The 22,872-nt window shown below is 37.0% G+C and overlaps 1 protein-coding gene across 3 annotated transcripts in view; it reads right to left on the reverse strand.

The window, feature by feature from the left end:
- LOC122809774 (5-hydroxytryptamine receptor 3A-like) overlaps positions 1-22,872 on the reverse strand; it is a 402,161-nt gene that overhangs the window by 357,571 nt on the left and 21,718 nt on the right. The window contains exon 2 of one of the 3 annotated variants that reach the window (XM_044081509.1): positions 1,337-1,564. The exons of the other annotated variants lie outside the window; for them this stretch is intronic. The gene's annotated coding sequence lies outside the window, so the exon portion shown is untranslated. The remainder of the gene's footprint in view (positions 1-1,336; positions 1,565-22,872) is intronic. 3 annotated transcript variants of the gene reach the window in all.

Below are 22,872 nucleotides of genomic sequence, written 5' to 3' on the forward strand. Positions count from 1 at the left end.
AAAATGATAGGCATAGTTTTTATTCAAACTAAAGGGGTGGTGAAAGCCACATAACTATGGGCTAGGCTTATAAATGCCCTTGGGCAGATAGCCTAGTATGAACCTATGAACCTATGAACCTATGAACCTATGATAACAGGTAAGGTAGGAGAGACATTGTAGTAGACACACACACACACAGTTAAACTGGGCAGAAGCATATTGGGATAGTGAAATATTAGTAATAGTAGCTTTACGCAAAGGAAAGAAGGTATAATGGTTAAAGAATATATGAGTATGAAGTATCATAATACAGATGCAAGAAATGTGGGCAATTTAAGATGAAAGAGATGCTTGGTAAGTGGTAGATTAAGAAGAGAAAAATAGCGATTGCCAAGATGGGATAAGAATAGTTAGCTAATCTGAATTAGGTGAATAGTGGTACTTGGAGTTAGTTATTGGTTGGGAATGTTGGGGCGGTGTTACTTTAGTATAAATGTAAAATAGGAGGGCTGGTTGGGAATTGGGGTAGGGTAGTGAAAATAGTGAGCCTGAGCATTACAAGAAGGAACATATCAGGTTGCAACCCCTGCAAATCTATATCACAAAAAACAATCTATAGTAGGCATGACAAGGTAAGTAGAATAATGCTGTATATATTGGTCATGTGCACTGAGCTTTTTTGGAGAGACTAGCTTAACGTTTAACTATAGAGTTTCAATATATCTTGAATCCTTCTCATTTAAGTTATACTATCCTCATACTGCTTCAAATGTAAAGTTTCTTGCATCAAAATTATTGCAAAGTATGTAGATATGCAGATACTATGGTTGATTCGACAGGAATACTTCCATTAGCAGTATTGTTGTTTCTCACTAGGAACACCAGATATAGATATTGTAGAAATTAGATGGGGAATGTTATCAAAATTGTTGCAAAGTATGCAGATACTGTGGCTGGCCTAAGAGGAATATTTTCATTTGCAGTATTGTTGTTTCTTACTATGGATGCCAGATATATATGCCACAGAACTCAGAAGGGGAATATTATGTTGACAGTCCTCCCAACAACCACTGATTAGGAGGGGTTTCCTGTTACCCTGCATTATCCAGTTGACCATACATTTAAGCTGTGACACATTAAGAAACATATCCAGATGTTAACCTCCATAATAATGTCATGACCCACATAAAAATATCACAATCCATCTGAGCTTGTTTAAGAGCAGTTTTAACATTATCACTGAGCTCAGGCAAATGTCCTTCATTATACTATTCCATCAGTTGCAAATCCATTAACTATATCACATTTGTACTGTATGCCTCTTGGACAAAAAGACAGTTATTAATAACAGTACCTGACTCCACATATATACATAGCCCTCATGGATTTGTTGTTTTAAATATCCTTTCAGTGATTGTAGGTGCAATAGTGTTGAATGCAGCTTCATGGTATGCTGTGTTAAAATACAAAACACATTTTGTATGGTCAAATCACTGCTGCTAGTCCCATGCCATTCCTCTGAAGCAAAAGTCTGGTGACTTGTCAGCAATGGGTTACTGCCAACTGACATCATCAATACCAGCTGAAAAAAACAGCAATAAGTGATGGCCATGAAAATGATATTAAAGAAAAGATATTAAATAAAATTCCAGCCAATATCAATTAATCCTTGGTGACCAAAACCAAAAACACAAATTTTACATGATTTAAGGAGCACAAAGCTGACAAAAGGAAACAGAATAATTATTATATCCACAAAAACACAGTCCAACACCAAAAATTCAGGAAACTATATATATATATATATATATATATATATATATATATATATATATATATATATATATATGGGATTGGTACTGATCCCCGAAGGAACTTGCAACCAAAGCAAAACCAGCTGGGCATACATCCGCGAAAGTGCTTTTTACTGAAAAAGCACTTTCGCGGAAGTATGCCTGCAGCTAGAGGAAGTCATGGGGGGAATGACTGTTGCGGAGATCGTACTACGGTGCGGATGAGGGAATATTCCCTTTTCCTTGCTGTAGTGCGATCTCGGAGTGAGAATATTAAAGTAGGGGGATGGGGGGCTCAGCCCCCCCATGCTTGTGCAGGGGGGCTTACTGTTTTTCTTTTGTTTGTTTGTTTTTTAACGTACTTTAACAAAAGTGCTTTTTCGGTGAAAGCACTTTTGTTAAAGTGTGTTTGGTTATTGTGGATTCAGACTATTGTACTTTTGTTCAATAGTCCTAGATCCGTATATATATACATAGATATATATATATATATATATATATATATATATATATATATATATATACACACACACACACACACACACACACACGTGTGTGTATTTTGTTTTCAAATAGTATATGCATTCTCCAGCCTCAGAGCAGACCCACAGTTTTCCCTTCTGGCTTTACCACTGTTGTGAGACAATGGTAGTAGTTCATAGGTTTATATATATATATATATATATATATATATATATATATATATATATATATATATATATATTTATACACTAGGCAATCATTTAGCAGACTATTACATGCCAAGGCAATAGACAGTCAGTAACCCAAAGATGAGATTCAAACCATATACTTTATGTATGAGAGGTAAACACATTAATCATTACAACAACACCCACCCCATTATACCTACCCAACAACTTTTTATACAAGTAAATAATCACACGACAGGAAGCCACCAGGAATAAAGATAAAGATAAAATAAAGCAAAAAAATTAAATAGAAACCTTAAAACTTTAAAAATAAATTCCAAACCAATAACTGCAAGCCAAAACATTTTATGAAAGGAACTAAAATGTAAGGTTATTAAAATATATGCATACCATCTTTATAGTTCATTGAATAATAAATTGTGTCCTATATTATACAGTTAAACTAAAAACATAATTAGTTATGTAGTATATAATACCTAATTAATTTGGAATTATGAAGAAATAAATTAATTATATATGAGGGACAAAATATGTATCACAGTGGTACACCAAGTCCCTAAAAAGGAAAATAATTAATATTATGAGTAATTTATAATTCCTCATTTTATACAGGTTTAAATAATGTTTCCAAAGAAATAGTTCATCACTTTTCTTCAACTGCCCCTATTTTGTAGGGACATTCCCCTGATGTTTCTCCAAGTTTTGTTGCATTCCTCCAAAAACTTGAAATCATTTGAGAATTTCTAAGATAACAGTGTCAGCATTTAAAATGTGCCCCTAATTTGAGGACTTTTCCTTAGTTATTTTTTACTCTGTTCCAAATTCTATTGGTAAAAGTTGGGAGCACTGTCAGCAATATAAATGCAGCAGCCAATAACGTCTTTATTAAGGTGTCTCACTGCAACATAATTCTGAAAGTTTTATAATCCCCTTTAACTTACTGGAAATGTCCTTTATCCACACACACAAAATAGTGTTGTAGAGCAATGTTATTCATAAATTAAATGGCCTTATTAAGAGAACAAAAATACAAAATGGTATTGAAAAGACTATATACTGTTTAACATGCATAAAGGTGCATTAGGTGACAGAGGTAAGAATTCATACCCTGGCAGTCTGCTGAGTGACAGAAGTGGTCCTAAAGATAAATACAAAGTAATTTTTTCTCCTCCTACCATTGTCTTTTTATACCATGCCATTTGTCTGTCCTCTTGTGAACTCTGTATACATATGATTACCATGCAATGCAATTTTGTAAATGGCTGATTCTGTGAGTATACGAGGCAAAATGCTGCAGTTTGTCAGTTTAGTAGTATTTTCTGTGCATTCATCCTGTATAAATCTGATTATCCCTGCCTGTATGTTATCTAATGCCCTCCATTTGTATTGTTTGCCTTTATTTTGACCTCCTTTGCTACTGCTTAATTTATCTTTGACATACAATCAGTATTTACATTATATCCTGAAATGCATCCTGTAGATCATTTGGGAATATATTTTGAAAGGTACCTTGCATGTTGTGTTGTATCCTGTCTTTGAAGTGTAATCTTTGCTTGTTTATAGTTTACTTAGTATTCAGGCTTTTCTCCTCAGGGCTGAAAATCAGCTTTGTCCAGTTAGAGCCTACCCAGTTAGCAAACCGACTGATGAATAAATAAACCAGCACAGGACTTAGAAACAATATCCGAACTGTAAGTTTTTCTAAAAGACTCAACTGTGCAAGCAGTCAGAAACTCCAGATCAGATACTCTTCTGCCAACAGCATGCTATACAAATTAGGTCAGTCATCTGGTGGAATAAATTTTAACTGGGATACAAATCTTTCAGCACTGCACTTACTGAAGAAAACAATACAAATGAAAGGTGATTTGGAAAACCACAGTTTAGGAGCATAAACTACACTTATTCCCACAAAAAAAGGATCAAACTAAACTTTTGAACTTTTTTTTCCATCCTGATTTGAAGTATTTGATGTTTGACAGCCCTGCAGCTACTTCCTCTGGGCTGGTATGTATCCAAAAATAAATATTAAGTTGACTGAGGCTAAATTTAAATTTACACCAAAATATACTAAGAAGGATTGAATTTATACTTAAAGTTATTGTACCAGTCAAGAAAAGTTAAAAGAGTCTTCACATCAGGAAGCTTTTATCTCAGAAATACTGTGATCAGAATTTAAAAAAAATGCAGAAGACAACACATTTCAAAAGATGAGTCATATATCATAAGACACATAAAGCTCAGCAGAAAGCAGGTTGAGTTTCTAATAAACAAAATGTATGTACATGGTACAAGACAAAATGTAACTGGAATACTGTAATATTCTTGGAGCTTCAAGTAAAAACTAAATGTAGTTAGAGTAGAAGTTTTGTATAAAACAGTACAGTGTATAACATAATCATAACATGCATGTCAGTAGAACAGACACATAACCCAGGTCATTTATTCATATAGCTCTTTTGCAAGAAGATGCAGGAAGCATAATGGGTAGGGAAGACTTAGGGTGGTATTCATAGTCACTTGTGCGACTGCAATGAGGTATTCCTGTGCTTACAAATGAACGTAGCAAAGGTGCAATTGAGATTCGTAAAGACTATTTATGCTAATGTGCAATGCCTGAAAAATAATGAGATGCAAATGAGAAATGTTGTAAAGTACATTATGCTAATGAGGTAGTTTTGCGATTCATAGTTCGACATCCCTGCAGTGCACACATCTATTGTAAAAGCAATGCTTCGCTTTTGATATTGGAGTTGCAATCTGCAATCTTGTTTGTCCCAGTGTGCACAAGCACTTCCCTTACATAAAAATTAATTATTTCCACCAGCAACCCCTTCATTAGTTTGCACTAAGTATGCACAAGGACTAAAATGACACAATGAATTATTTTGCCTAGCAATCACTTCAGCAGTCTGACCATATATGCACAAGCACTTCCCAGACACACAAATGAATTATTTACCCCAGCAATCCCGTTGTTACTTTGCATTAAGTATGCACAAGCAGTAAAATGACACAATAAATTATTTTTCCCAATGATCACTTCAGCAGTTTCACCACATATGCACAAGTACTTCCCTGGCACACAAATTATTTTCCATATGACTCCTTCAGTAGCATTTCCTAGTTTGCATAAGCACTAAAATGAACCATTTACCCAAGCAACCTCTTCAGTAGCATGCCTCAGTAAGCACAAGCACCAAAATGAAGAATCCCCCCCCCCAAAAAACCTTCAATAATATGTCCAAGTATGCAAAAGCACTGAACTGAAACATTCACCTAAGTGACCCCTTCAGCAATATGTCCAGGTATGCACAAGTATCAAAATGAAACATTATCCCAAGTGACTCCTCCAGTAAAAATGCCAGGTGTGCACAAGCACCAAAATGAAATATTTACGCAAGCGATTCCTCCAGTAAAAATGTCCAGGTATGCAGAAGCACCAATTCAGCTCCCCTTGCATCTCCATAATCTGACTGAAACCTGCTGCTTTCTAATGTAATTTCAGTACTATTTACACACTTTGTATGCAAATGAGTTCATTATAGAGTCATGTCTATGAATCAGACTCATGCATATATGTGCAAATCCCCTTAACAGCATGGTAGCTGTCCCCTATTGCTTATGCATTAATCTCATTAAACATTTCTGATGGGGTGCATGTTGAAAAAAAGTCCTCAGCACTTCTGCAGTCATTCTGACAGCCCAGGATTTGCATAACCTCACAGTGCTACTCTTCATGGATCACTGCTATGAAAATGTAAATCCCCATACTATGAATACTGCCCTTACTGTTCAGCACATGAGAAGACACAAGGCATGTCTCCTCTAGCCTTGGAACATTATTAACATAAAAAAAACATATGGGGGATAAAGCTGCAATTATATTTTGAAAGCTACTTGCATTTTGTTAGAAGATAAAAGGTACGTTAAATTCCACAGTTATACAATGAGTTCATATGTTTGCAATGTAAATCAATTTTACGATGCTTAACATTATTTAGAGCTTCCTGATATACAGATGTTTATATAAAATATCAGTGGCACCAAACTTGTCATCTTCATGACAGATATCCATGTAAAACCTTAATTGTCTTCAGACTATATGTATCTTATTAACTGTGGTCAGAGAACCAGTATGGCAGATAAATACTACCACCAACTGCAGGAGAAAAGGCATTGGCCAGAAAACTATACTAGCAATGAAAATAAAGTTGTAAAAGTACAAGAATTTTATACAGTACGTGAAAAAAGCTCAACACTCTCTCTCACACACACACACACACACACACACACACACACACACACACACACACACACACACACACACACACACACACACACACACACACACATTATTGGACTGTTGGACTGGTGCACTGGTCTGAAGAACAACAGGAACTAAATACAATTTTAAAGAATAACAGAAAACAATAAGACAATATTAGAAAAACATATGAACAAACTTGCAAGAAATCAGCATACTGAACTAAATAAATAAGATTCACAGGTTAGTACTAGGTTAAGTGCCCTTGTAAGCCTAGTCAATTATCCCTTGTGAGACTCAAACACTGCAGCTTGTGTTTGTAAGGCAAACACCTTAACTATTAGGCCACCCTCCCAACCCTTGCAGTCAAACAAAAATAGAAGAGACATAATGGGCAAAAGAAAAGTATCACAGTAATGTTAATGAAAAGAATTCAAAACAAGTATGACCATGACTTCAGTGATTTCAATTCCATATAGTGGGGTTTATCAGTATTTTAGTGACTAAATATTTGTTTTGATCAGACACATCGTAAATGCAACTAGCACTTTTTAGCCAAGCTTCCCCAAGTGCTTAGCATGTTTTTTTTTTAGCAATGAAGGCAGAATGTGTATTTTGGTTATAGCACTCTATCCACCCATCCACAACCCCTTTTTCCCATTTTCGCACATGGGATCGAGGTATCATTTCCACAACAACCATCTAGGGCCAAGGTTTACACTACCAGTTGGATAGCCCTGCTGCGATAGTTCTTCCACACCACACACTCACATCTATGGCCAAGTTAGAGTGTCCAGTTCACCTACTGCATGGCTTTGGAATGTACTAGCAAACAGGAGCACCAAGAGAAAACCCACATAAACATGCAGACTCTGCACAGAAGGCACCCTAGCCAAGAATCAAACCGTGGAACCTGTTGTTGTGAGATGACAACACTATCCACTGCGCCACTGTGCTACAGCACTCTTAAGAGAGAGATTACTCAAACTAGCATGAAAAAGGATATATGACAACTTACTGAATAGTGATATACCGAAAGATATAATACTGAATGCAAAATTCTAAAATGTCAACATGTTGAAACTTCACAATGTTGAAATCTCAAAACACCTACTAAAAGCAGATATGTACTATACACATACACTGTGCCAGTTCACAGCCAGTCAACAAACATTATTAGTTCTTTGTCAGTGAAACTTGTAAATAAGCACTAACATGGGTCTGGGTGGGGGGGGTTGCTCTGTATACATGTAGTGAAGTGTTTTGATTTGAACATTTTTGCATTTTGACATTTCAACATTGTACATTCAGTATTATAACTTTTAGTATACTGCTAAGCTCACAAGGACCCCAGTACATAGCAAAAATTAGGGTAACAATCACACAAAGGAGCTGAGATTCATAAACAAAGTTACATAAAGTTATACACGTTTACATGCTCTTTGGGGGAAATAATTGAGCAAAAAAGGACAGCGGTAATGAGCACTGGAGAATGTAAATAAGGGTATCATCAAGCTGTCCATCAGTCTAGAACATTATAAAAGCTTGTACCACTTTCTCAATTAACATGTTGGAAGGTGGAATATTGTATAACAATGTGCTTGTAAAAAAAGTGTAAGTGGATTAAACAACATAAGTGGTATATAATCTTGCAGTGCTGAGCAGAAAAGATGCAGTGAGTGCAGAGATTGCTTGTTGAACCAGGCAGCATCAACTGAAGCATTTCTGAGCCAGACTGGGCCAGCCTATGCTGACTTATCAAGGGATCCCTGACCAGTACATGGCAATTAGGGCAAGGATGGAACCATCTGTAACACGTGTGATGCGAACCTCATACCATATGGTCTGTGAGTCTGGCCTGTCCCATTGATAATCTTAAAAGTTGCTGCACTCCACATCTTCATATCTCAGTTTTCTCTGTCATGAATAGCAGATGCAGCCTTCACCTACTAATCCAAACACAATATCTTTTGTAGTTATAGAGTTAACAGATAAAAGTGATGCATGCATTTATTAAGTGCTGGGGGGCAAAAACTTGTGAGAGGTGAGGATTTTTAATGCCAGGTGGGTTGGGGGAAACAACAAGAAACTGTGAGCACAAAATGGAATTCTCTGGCTACACCCCTGTCTTTGCATCTTTGCAGACATGAGGTGGCCATAGGCCAGTCTATGCTCATGATTGTTCACTTAAATTACTGGTTTAAATAATAAAATAAAGATGCAAAAGCCAGTGGATAACAACTACAGACATATTAATACTGTCTCTGAAAGTCATACGGCAAGCTTGTAAGCCTGTTAAGAACAGGACGTTGTCCAGCATAAGGACAGTTACAAGCAGACCTGCACTAAGCATCACTGAACTATTGATTCATACTGAGGTCTCTACACCCACATGCAGCTTGTATTAAAGGGCTGGCTTACCTAATACAACAAAGGTGCAAACAGCCAGTGGACAGCTGTTGCTAGAAAAACACAAATGGAATTTTCTGTCATACAACAAGATTGTGAGCCTACTTGTTGACTTAACACTTTGTCTAGAATAACAGTCTCACAGACAGGTCTACTCTAAACATAATTAAACTCCTGACTCACAATAAAATCTCCACAAGCTGTGTTATACCCAAAACTACCTCTATTCTTGCTAATATATAGAGGTAGTTTTGGGTATAACACAGCTTGTGGAGATTTTATTGTGAGTCAGGAGTTTAAACCCCCATTACTGGCAGCTGGTAGCATTTAACATCTAGATGTAAAAATACTCATACAAGGGCTTTTACTCAGATCTTTGGCAGATGCTAGAAGGCATAATACAATTGCATTACTTCATGCTTCCAAAGTAGCAATTAGTTCACCCCATAGATAATACAGAAAGCTTCCTAGTACAGACTTTGCATCTCTATCTGCATTGAAACCTGAGAGATAGCTTCTTTTATGGCTTAGTCTATAAAATAATTTAATTTCGGTTTGCTGAACTTAGGCTAACCTCCTGTATTCCAGTTTCCACTATTAAAATATATACATTTTAACAGTTACAATACTGCATGTACATTTCTGTTCTCTTCCAGTAGGGCACACTGTGGATGCATTTTAAACACAGCACTTTACAACTACCTTTTCAACACAAACTTCTGTACAAAACAGTTTGATATACACATGACATACAGTTCTAATACATTTTTAACATAAGCATCTTGTATATGTTAGTTTGATATTCACAAATGACATATTATTATTTACAAAATTTCAGCTAGCTGTGCTGGCAGTACCTCCTTTTGTCACAGGATTAAAAAGCTCTATGTAGATAATTCCAAGCAAACGTTTTCAAGTTAAGGCAGATTGTTTTTTTTTTTGTGATTTAAATCTTAGATTACTATCTCTCTCAGTTATGTTAGAGTTGTTAGACTGAAATATATAAAACAAATAAGACTCTATTTTATTTTTATATTGTTTAATGACATTGCATAGTTTAGATGCATAATATTTGCCAATACCTATTTTTGAAATTAAATTATTTATTTACTAACCAGATGTGTGGGTTGGTACATCACCCATTTCAGCTGTTACCCAGGCTGAATGGCAAGCATCATAAAAGTTAACAAAGCTACAAACAGAACAAGAAACAAAAACAGAAGAAATAGTCAAAAGCATGTACAGAGGGTCATACCTCTCAACTGTACAGATTTTAGAGGCTCATAGCTGTGTACTAGGCTAATGGCCCTGGAGCCATTGCAAGCCTAGCCCATAGGATTACCCTGGCATTGTGCCACCCAACCTTAGTTCCCAGTGCCTCTGTCAAGTAAAGCCACTGGAGTGATCCCTGGGGTGAATTTTCTATTTGCCATCCACTCATCAAGATTTCTCTTGAAGAGGGCCAGTGAGGTGCTCCGCTTTACATGTATGGGAAGTCTGTTCCATAGCACGGGCAGTCTCTGGGTTATGAACCTGCCCCTCCAGCATGTTCTGTTGATTGTAGTAATGAGGCTGAAGTCTCTGGAGGATGTGGTGCGGAAGGATTGGGATTTCTTTAGATGTAGCATTTCTAACAGAGCTGGCTCAGACATGGCTTTGTAAGTCAAGCAGAGATCGCCTCTAAGTAGGCGGTAAGAGACAGACAATAGTTGGAGTTTTTTTTTAGTCTGTCCATATAGGACAAATGTTTAAGGCCTAGGATCCTCTTTGTGAGGTACTTTTGTGGCATTTCCAGTTGTTGCAGGTGTTTAGTGAGGTACATGCCAAATAGGGCATTGCACTCGATAATGAGGGAAGACTAAAGGGAGAAAATGACCTCTTTCTTCCTGGATGCAAAACCCTTAGTAATGAGATGTGCCACATAGAAGGACTTTCTGACCACAGTGGCAATGTGGTGGTCAAAAGAGAGGTTGCTGTCAACCTGTGTTCCCAGATCTCTTATAATGCCTTCTGTGTTCAGTGTACTACCATTGATGTGGTAATTCATGGGAACTGGGTTTTTCCCAAAGGGGATGACAACACATTTTTTGGCATTGAGCTTAAGGCCATGGTTCTGACACCAGTCGTTGGCCTCAGTGAGGCCTTTCTGTAGGATGTCAACATCACTTGGGGAGTTAATAACAGCTCCCAACTTGCAATTGTCTGCAAATTTTGTCAGCCAGAGTACCTTTGTGTTGGCCTGGACTTCAGAGAAGTAGATATCAAACAGGAGAGGACCTAGGACCGAACCCTGTGGGACTCCACTCATGACTGGTCGGCAGTCTGACTTGGAGTCAGCTATTGAATGTCCAGATTTTTGCCTCATATTTTTGATCTGTTTTTCATAAACTTGTGGTTTTCTGGCAAATTAGATGCAAATCATTAAAAACTAAAGTTAGAAAATAATGACAGACATTTGAGCTTCAAACTTCATACCCTTCAAAAAGATCATGCTAATACAAAACCAATTCTATCAACTTTCTAAGTTTGTAAGAACAATATTTAAAAATCATCCCTATTTTTGGGCCTCTGCCCCACTTTTATTTATGGCTTTGTCCAGATTTCTTGCTCTAAGAGGTTGAGAGGTATGACAAAGGCAGCTATAAAGAAATGTAATGTGGTATATATAAAGTTAAAAAAGCACATATTTGAGCTACCTTATTGAAGAATATAAATTATTTACAACAGTTTCACAACATATACAAAGCTCTTAGAAGTAATCAACTACAGAACTAGTAATGAACTGACTCCTACAGAACTACTACAAGAAGGTAGACAAATAATAATGGATCCAAAATTAACCGGTAGTTGTAAAGCAAGTGCATTAGCATTCTTTACTCAAGCATTCAGTCAACTTTTTTGAACACAACAAGGTTAGCTTGGAATGAAATGTTTTAGATAACTTGTTCCAAAAGACAGGGACAAGTTTTATATATTAGCTGGAAAACAGGGAACCTTATAGAGAGAGATTATCAGTTGGGGGCATCATATGAAAGTTAAGGGCGGTAACTATCTGAAATGTTGGGACCCACTAGAAGTGGTCTCAAAATACTTAGACTGAATGGCTGAAAAAGTGGACTTACATATACCAAGTCCAAGACAGTCATTTCTCTGGATATTCTCTTTTCTCTGAGGTATAGCAATCACAGAGTTGGTATATATATATATATTGAGGAATGCAGGAGGTTTGGTCCCTGCAAAAAAAAAAAAAGTTTAAAGGAGAAAAGTGATTTTTGGGGTTTGCTTTTCTCCTGCAGCTTTGGTCTTCTTTTTTAGCTGGTTAGCACTTGATATTTGGAGTGCCAACATTTTAATAGGGAGCCAGTTAGGGTATTAGACAGACAGGCAGCCTGTTCAGAAACAGTTTAAAATGCCTCACATTATAGTTTAAGATGTGCTATTATCATCTGACTAGCGAGTAATTCTTCCTGTCGTGCCTAAAAGCATATCAGGGAGATGCTAGTGGGTCACAATTAGCAGGAAGGATGAGAGGGATGAGGGGGCACAGGCTACAGATTATACAGACCAACCACTCCCAGTATCTATGAAAACACTTTTTTACAGAGATGGTTGTAGTTCTTGGAATGATTGCCAGATGTGCAGTGGAAAAGGAAAACATTGAGGAGGGTATAAGCCAGGAGAAAAAGGGTTGAAAGGAATGGGAGAACAACAATGGAGGTAGACTTTTTCATACATCTAAATGACAGACAAGACAGGCTAAATGTTGTTTTGTAACACCAAATAAATGCAATAGCAACAGCAAGTAATGTAATGTAATTTCCACATAAGAACACTCTTCTTCTGATGGAATGTTCCATCATATAAGAACTATTTCATTTAATTTCCATTTATTTATCACAAGCTGCCATTCACAAGGACTGCCTTTCCCTGAATGCATATGCTCAGTAGTACCCTTCACTGTGGGAAGCGTATTACAGAGACTGGCAGTTCACTGTTAAGCTGGACATCAGAGTAAAAGGAATGCCAGTAAGAACTGATGCCACAGAAAGTTAGGAAGAAGACAGCACTACTACCATAAGACCTGTTCATCAGCTGATTTGGACAGGACCTGTTAGCTGGTTGATACTGTAACAGACAGGAGCTAGGGTTTCTAACTCCTGTAATACTAACATCAATATCTGAATATACAACAGAACCAGCAATATGGATTTTGACTCCCACCACTCATAACCATTAACAGACAAAGGACAGTTGGCCTTGAAGATATAATGTAAATGTGGACTGCTGTCTGGGATAATAGCCAACTCAAGCAATACCTACATATGATCAACTTTACTCAGCTATAAATTAATATTATAATCAGTGCCTCCACAGGATTTCACCCAGTGCAGACCAAGTCTAGTGCATTTCAGTGCAACCCTATCAATGGTAATTGTAGCATGACCAGAACTATTTTGCACATATATGCACGCAAGTAGTATTCTTAGAAAGAAGGTGATAAATGGAATTCCTCTAACACAAACACAGCTAATTTATATGAGGTTTTAACATATTAATCTTAAAACCAAATGGCCTACAACATCATGTATATTTTAAAAACCATAATGTTTTAACACATTGGTGAATCACGATTAGGAAGAACGCTTCGTAGCAATGATTGTGATTATTTATGGTTTTGTTTTAAAACGCGTTACTTCAGGCAGGATATATTGATGCAACATCCGTAGCTTGATGAATCAGTTGATTAAACAATTAACTACCAATTAAGATTATATTTCCCGCCATTTGTAGTATAAATAAGGGAGAGTTTGGTATGTATTTTGTATCTGAAGAAGCGTAGGTTATCCTACGCGAAAGCGCTTATACTTGTTCGTCCATGGAATAAAATCTTTTCATTTTATCACGGAGACTTTGCAGTGGATTATTTGAATGTTCAGTTTTGGCTCTTTGAACTTTGGGATCGTGGTTAGACCACCGTTTGTTGTTACAATAAAATAAAGATGCAAAAAGCCAGAGGATAATGACTACAGACATATTAATACTGTCTCTGAAAGTCATACGGCAAGCTTGTAAGCCTATTAAGAACAGGACGTTGTCCAGCATAAGGACAGTTACAAGCAGACCTGCACTAAGCATCACTGAACTATTGATTCATACTGAGGTCTCTACACCCACATGCAGCTTGTATTAAAGGGCAGGCTTACCTAATATAACAAAGGTGCAAACAGCCAGTGGACAGCTGTTGCTAGAAAAACACAAATGGAATTTTCTGTCATACAACAAGATTGTGAGCCTACTTGTTGACTTACTTTGTCTAGAATAACAGTCTCACAGACAGGTCTACTCCAAACATAATTAAACTCCTGACTCACAATAAAATCTCCACAAGCTGTGTTATACCCAAAACTACCTCTATTCTTGCTATTTCACATTGTTTAGAAAGGAATCCCTAGTACAATGTCTAGTTGGTTCTTTCACTTCAGTCCCTTCCCTGTTATTTTTTTTTACATTTTATTAAAGTTTTGCAAAATATAAACAAATTCAACACAACAAATAAAATGTTACATATCTATACATAGAATGTGCTGTTAATTAGAAAACAAAATCTGAATTTATTACAAGATAATAGTGTTATAAATCATATAAGATTATATTAAATCAGTTTATATTTCTCTTATAAGATAGCTTTGTTTAGTATTTATTATCAGTTGAGTTTTTATCAGTTTTCATTTTGATTATACTAATTACTATTTAACAGACACCAGTCATAATATTTAGAAATTCCACGAAAGGGGTAGTAATAAGTTTTGCCCAATTTTTCATAATTGCTTTTCTTGCTATTGATAAGAGACACCATAAAATGGAAAATAGGGAAGTTGGAACAAATTAAGGTACAGAGACATTAAACAAAAATTACTTGTTTAGATAAACAAAATATGTGGCAGTAACATTTGTAAAAATACTTTTATTCCACAATTCTTTAAAAAATTCCATTTGCAAAATATTTGCTGCCAACCACTTTATTTACTGGTTTGCAACTCTAGAAGCTGTTTATTTTTCTTTTCCAAATATTTATTTTACATTGCAAGGGGTTTGTGATGACCCACCACAGCCAGCCAGTAATCAAGAAGAATCAATCCTCACCATTGGCACCTGCGAGGGGACGTTCACTGGAAGGATAACAGGTTCACACACAGTATTTTCAGACACAGTTCTCTTCATCAAGTGCAATTTTCCTTAAAAGCACATAGAGACCACAATCAGTCCAGGGCTGATTCTCCCTCTTCCTCCAGATCCTCAATAAGACTCTCCACTAGCACAGCTATAGAGTTGAGATCTCAGCTGAGTGACCAAGCCAAGACCTCCAGCATGCTCTCTGTCCAACCAGTACTTCATGTCCCTGCCCAAGTAGCTGACACACACACTCTTTGAGGTTTGATGTACACACACACACACACACACACACACACACACACACACACACACACACACACACACACGCATGCACACACACACACACACACACACACACACACACACACACACACACACACACACACACACACACACACACACACACACGCACACACACACACACACATGCACACACACACACCCGGGAAAGGTTGGCACAGGTTTACTAGCTATGCCCTCTTTTTCCTAGACTATAAGGTAGTTACCACTCCACCAGTCACTCCTTATCAACTACTTTAGGGCCCTTAACAAAGGGGGTCCAATCTTACTGTATAATATTAATATTAATACAAATGGTAGTTTGACCAAGAGCAAGGCTATTACAGTGGCCCACACAGTGTTACCAAATAAATATGCAAGTACTCTGAAAACGTAAATATCTCTACACAGATCAACCACAATGAAAGGTTTAAATATATTTAATAATAAAAGAACAAGACAATACTAAATATATATTCACAGTGACATCAGAGTTCAAAACCACAGAAAATATTTAAAACAACATTGTAGTACAGGCTCACACAAATAAAGAAAAACAAAATCTAAACTAAGATTCACTATATTCCTGACTGTATCCAAGAGAGTTACAATACCCTAGAAACTTACTTATAGAGCAAGGCAGATAATATGGTGAATGGGTCTTCTTGTTGTCAGGTGCAAGCCAGATTGCAGAATGCCCTGTCTCAATAAGAGACTTCTCAAAAATAACATCTAAAATATTACTGCTGGGATAGCTTGCAGAATGATATCATTTCTGGTCATCTGACTTCTAGTTCCCAGGACAAAACCCCCATTACTGGCAGCTGGTAGCATTTAACATCTAGATGTAAAAATACTCATACAAGGGCTTTTACTCAGATCTTTGGCAGATGCTAGAAGGCATAATACAATTGCATTACTTCATGCTTCCAAAGTAGCAATTAGTTCACCCCATAGATAATACAGAAAGCTTCCTAGTACAGACTTTGCATCTCTACCTGCATTGAAACCTGAGAGATAGCTTCTTTTATGGCTTAGTCTATAAAATAATTTAATTTCGGTTTGCTGAACTTAGGCTAACCTCCTGTATTCCAGTTTCCACTATTAAAATATATACATTTTAACAGTTACAATACTGCATGTACATTTTTGTTCTCTTCCAGTAGGGCACACTATGGATGCATTTTAAATACAGCACTTTACAACTACCTTTTCAACACAAACTTCTGTACAAAACAGTTTGATATACACATGACATACAGTTCTAATACATTTGTAACATAAGCATCTTGTATATGTTAGTTTGATATTCACAAATGACATATTATTATTTACAAAATTTCAGCTAGCTGTGCTGGCAGTACCTCCTTTTGTCACAGGATTAAAAAGCTCTATGTAGATAATTCCAAGCAAACGTTTTCAAGTTAAGGCAGATTGTTTTTTTTGTGATTTAAATCTTAGATTACTATCTCTCTCAGTTATGTTAGCGTTGTTAGACTGAAATATATAAAACCAATAAGACTCTATTTTATTTTTATATTGTTTAATGACATTGCATAGTTTAGATGCATAATATTTGCCAATACCTATTTTTGAAATTAAATTATTTATTTATTAACCAGATGTGTGGGCTGGTACATCACCCATTTCAGCTGTTACCCAGGCAGAATGGCAAGCATCATAAAAGTTAACAAAGCTACAAACAGAACAAGAAACATAAACAGAAGAAATAGTCAAAAGCATGTACAGAGGGTCATACCTCTCAACTGTACAGATTTTAGAGGCTCATAGCTGTGTACTAGGCTAATGGCCCTGGAGCCATTGCAAGCCTAGCCCATAGGATTACCCTGGCATTGTGCCACCCAACCTTAGTTCCCAGTGCCTCTGTCAAGTAAAGCCACTGGAGTAATCCCTGGGGTGAATTTTCTATTTGCCATCCACTCATCAAGATTTCTCTTGAAGAGGGCCAGTGAGGTGCTCTGCTTTACATGTATGGGAAGTCTATTCCATAGCACGGGCAGTCTCTGGGTTATGAACCTGTCCCTCCAGCATGTTCTGTTGATTGTAGTAATGAGGTTGAAGTCTCTGGAGGATGTGGTGTGGAAGGATTGGGATTTCTTTAGATGTAGCATTTCTAACAGAGCTGTCTCAGACATGGCTTTGTAAGTCAAGCAGAGATCGCCTCTAAGTACGCGGTATGAGACAGACAATAGTTGGAGTTTTTTCTAGTCTGTCCATATAGGACAAATGTTTAAGGCCTAGGATCCTCTTTGTGAGGTACTTTTGTGGCATTTCCAGTTGTTGCAGGTGTTTAGTGAGGTACATGCCAAATAGGGCATTGCACTCAATGATTGGCCTAATGAGGGAAGACTAAAGGGAGAAAATGACCTCTTTCTTCCTGGATGCAAAACCCTTAGTAATGAGATGTGCCACATAGAAGGACTTTCTGACCACAGTGGCAATGTGGTGGTCAAAAGAGAGGTTGCTGTCAACCTGTGTTCCCAGATCTCTTATAATGCCTTCTGTGTTCAGTGTACTACCATTGATGTGGTAATTCAATGGAACTGGGTTTTTCCCAAAGGGGATGACAACACATTTTTTGGCATTGAGCTTAAGGCCATGGTTCTGACACCAGTCATTGGCCTTAGTGAGGCCTTTCTGTAGGATGTCAACATCACTTGGGGAGTTAATAACAGCTCCCAACTTGCAATTGTCTGCAAATTTTGTCAGCCAGAGTACCTTTGTGTTGGCCTGGACTTCAGAGAAGTAGATACCAAACAGGAGAGGACCTAGGACCGAACCCTGTGGGACTCCACTCATGACTGGTCGGCAGTCTGACTTGGAGTCAGCTATTGAATGTCCAGATTTTTGCCTCATATTTTTGATCTGTTTTTCATAAACTTGTGGTTTTCTGGCAAATTAGATGCAAATCATTAAAAACTAAAGTTAGAAAATAATGGCAGACATTTGAGCTTCAAACTTCATACCCTTCAAAAAGATCATGCTAATACAAAACCAATTCTATCAACTTTCTAAGTTTGTAAGAACAATATTTAAAAATCATCCCTATTTTTGGGCCTCTACCCCAGTTTTATTTTTGGCTTTGTCCAGATTTCTTGCTCTAAGAGGTTGAGAGGTATGACAAAGGCAGCTATAAAGAAATGTAATGTGGTATATATAAAGTTAAAAAAGCACATATTTGAGCTGCCTTATTGAAGAATAAACATTATTTACAACAGTTTCACAACATATACAAAGCTCTTAGAAGTAATCAACTACAGAACTAGTAATGAAATGGCTCCTACAGAACTACTACAAGAAGGTAGACAAATAATAATGGATCCAAAATTAACCGGTAGTTGTAAAGCAAGTGCATTGGCATTCTTTACTCAAGCATTCAGTCAACTTTTTTGAACACAACAAGGTTAGCTTGGAATGAAATGTTTTAGATAACTTGTTCCAAAAGACAGGGACAAGTTTTATATATTAGCGGGAAAACAGGGAACCTTATAGAGAGAGATTATCAGTTGGGGGCATCATATGAAAGTTAAGGGTGGTAACTATCTGAAATGTTGGGACCCACTAGAAGTGGTCCCAAAATACTTAGACTGAATGGCTGAAAAAGTGGACTTACATATACCAAGTCCAAGACAGTCATTTCTCTGGATATTCTCTTTTCTCTGAGGTATAGTAATCACAGAGTTGGTATATATATATTTTGGGGAATGCAGGAGGTTTGGTCCCTGCAAAAAAAAAAAAAGTTTAAAGGAGAAAAGTGGTTTTTGGGGTTTGCTTTTCTCCTGCAGCTTTGGTCTTCTTTTTTAGCTGGTTAGCACTTCATATTTGGAGTGCCAACATTTTAATAGGAAGCCAGTTAGGGTATTAGACAGACAGGCAGCCTGTTCAGAAACAGTTTAAAATGCCTCACATTATAGTTTAAGATGTGCTATTATCATCTGACTAGCAAGTAATTCTTCCTGTCATGCCTAAAAGCATATCAGGGAGATGCTAGTGGGTCACAATTAGCAGGAAGGATGAGGGGGCACAGGCTGCAGATTATACAGACCAACCACTCCCAGTATCTATGAAAACACTTTTTTACAGAGATGGTTGTAGTTCTTGGAATGATTGCCAGATCTGCAGTGGAAAAGGAAAACATTGAGGAGGGTATAAGCCAGGAGAAAAAGGGTTGAAAGGAATGGGAGAACAACAATGGAGGTAGACTTTTTCATACATCTAAATGACAGACAAGACAGGCTAAATGTTGTTTTGTAACACCAAATAAATGCAATAGCATCAGCAAGTAATGTAATGTAATTTCCACATAAGAACACTCTTCTTGTTCCATCATATAAGAACTATTTCATTTAATTTCCATTTATTTATCACAAGCTGCCATTCACAAGGACTGCCTTTCCCTGAATGCACATGCTCAGTAGTACCCTTCACTGTGGGAAGCGTATTACAGAGACTGGCAGTTCACTGTTAAGATGGACATCAGAGTAAAAGGAATGCCAATAAGAACTGATGCCACAGAAAGTTAGGAAGAAGACAGCACTACTACCATAAGACCTGTTCATCAGCTGATTTGGACAGGACCTGTTAGCTGGTTGATACTGTAACAGACAGGAGCTAGGGTTTCTAACTCCTGTAATACTAACATTAATATCTGAATATACAACAGAACCAGCAATATGGATTTTGACTCCCACCACTCGTAACCATTAACAGACAAAGGACAGTTGGCCTTGAAGATATAATGTAAATGTGGACTGCTGTCTGGGATAATAGCCAACTCAAGCAATACCTACATATGATCAACTTTACTCAGCTATAAATTAATATTATAATCAGTGCCTCCACAGGATTTCACCCAATGCAGACCAAGTCTAGTGCATTTCAGTGCAACCCTATCAATGGTAATTGTAGCATGACCAGAACTATTTTGCAGATATATGCACGCAAGTAGTATTCTTAGAAAGAAGGTGATAAATGGAATTCCTCTAACACAAACACTCTCTGTACACCCAAACTTTAAGAAACAATGTCACAAGTTAATTCCCTTATTGTTTACCCTTAAAATAAACCAGCCTTTAAATTTTCAAATTATAGAAATAGCTCAAGCAGTAGTTCTTTGCAATGGGAAAAGCTCATAAATAGTCTTATAAGGAATGCGTGAACCCTTTAATCAATCAATAAAGAATTAGCCACAAGCATTCAAGGTTAAACAGTAAAATGCTTTACTTGAAATAAAAAATGTTAAAAACACTCTTTTCCAAATAAATATGCAAAAAGTAAAAGGCTTGCACCAAAAAGTAAAAATTAAATTTTCAAAGTATAGTTAATGGTCAGGAGAATCTAACATTTTAACTAAAATCTGTCTGCACCTGCAGACAGATACATGGAACCTTTCTAACTCTAGATTTCAAAATAGAAATATGTCAATGACCATGATTAAAAGACAGCTACCCTCCCCTTTATAAGTTCCCAAAAATGGATTTCCTTTGGGGTTAGTTTAAGTTTATAAAATAAATTTCCTGTTTTCACAGTTACATATCCAATAAAGATGGGTAAAGGTCAGCAAGCCTAAGTCCAAATAAGGAAATCATCATGTGACTCAGTACAGCAACATTTAAGCAGCAAACTCTGAAAAACTACACACATCTACGAAGTACATTCTTAGAGTTGTTGTGTCTTTCGGCTTTTCCCGGTTAGGGGTCGCCACAGCGGAACTCCTGTCCGCTAATGATTGGCAGTAGATTTTTACGTGCCGAGTTGCCGGCCCTGACGCACAACCTTCAACGAAGGTACGCCCATTCATGCATGTCTCCACACAGAAGACGCTCTAGCTGATAATCAAACAGGACAACATCTTACTATGAGGCGACAACACTCATTCCACTTCATACATTTCTCTTATTAAGTAAGGGATCAAAATCTGACAATTGCTTACAAAGAGCAATTAGCTAAGACATTGAAGATTATATCAGGATGGTGGAAGTGTGTATTTTTCAAGAATAGTACTAATACTGAATACTGCAGTAGCACTTTAACTTACTCAACTTTGTAACTTTGTACAGAGATAATGTGATATAAGACTGTGAAGATTTAAGTGGATGGGCATTCATTTACGACTGACTGAAACTATGAGAAGCTCAGAGCAAGACTATTAAACACTAGTTTCAGAGCAGGGAACTTGAGTCTATATGAGACAGCAACGACATTGTTTCTGTTACCTTCTAAATACTTTATATAACTTTAAGTGACAGTGAATTGCAATCCAGTTCTGCAATATAATAGTAACAGTGGTAGCTCATTTGCAACTAGCGTGGGGAGTAGTGGTGTTGATAGCTGAGCAGTTCCTGACAACACTGTCAACTAGAGAGGAAACTAAGAGTATATATGTACTGAATGTGTGATACTATATGAATGGGGCCTAGCTAGGTGCTCTGATCACTGAAACCAAATGGAATGAATAACAAAGGCATAGTTTGTGCTACCAAGGAATCATGATTATATATATATTAATTTGTTTTCATCTTGTGTCATGAAATCATGTATGGATCATACAACACAAGCTGCACTATGCCATTTCCTCAGACTGTATGAATCTCAGCTTAAGTCATAAATTCACAGTCACAGCATCCAATCTCTACCAAGTTTCAATGCATACTGAGTAGTGTAGGATTTTAGCATTTTTTATTTGCTGTGTACTAGCAAGACAAGCAATGTGTATTACAATACAGCATTTAAAGACATTATGCTTTTGTTTTGTTTTTTTCTTTTATGATTTTAATAGCTATATCTTAAGAAAGAGTAAGATGAAAAGGATTTGGTAGAAGTGTCCAATCAAATGCCTCCAAAGCTCAGTACATAAACCGTTCTTGACTAAAAAAAAGAGGCATTATTACAGTTGCGGAATAACAAGGCTACTCGGCAGTAGCTGAATTTCCAGGGTTTAAGTTAGAAATCCCTGAGAGTATCTTGATAACTCAACACATGTTTCTTAAATGCAGCAACTTGCACCAGACTGTTCATGTTTGTTTTTAAGAAGCCATGAAGCCCATTACTATGGACATGGACATGGACATGCTTTCTTCGTGTTTATATTGCTGCTTACATTATAAGTTATGGGTTGACAAACTGTGACCCAGGACAGTCTGTCACAGGTTGTGATGGTGCTCTACACAAAACAAGCTGCACTGGCAACATTTATTTATTTATTTATTTACCGGGAACTTCCAACTGGTCCTTTTTCAGTGGAGGCCCGGGGAGAAAAGCTCCACAGAACAATAAA

This window comes from Protopterus annectens, chromosome 8.part0, assembly GCF_019279795.1.
Source record: "Protopterus annectens isolate FY-2018-M chromosome 8.part0, PAN1.0, whole genome shotgun sequence".
NCBI classification, from domain to species: domain Eukaryota; kingdom Metazoa; phylum Chordata; order Ceratodontiformes; family Protopteridae; genus Protopterus; species Protopterus annectens.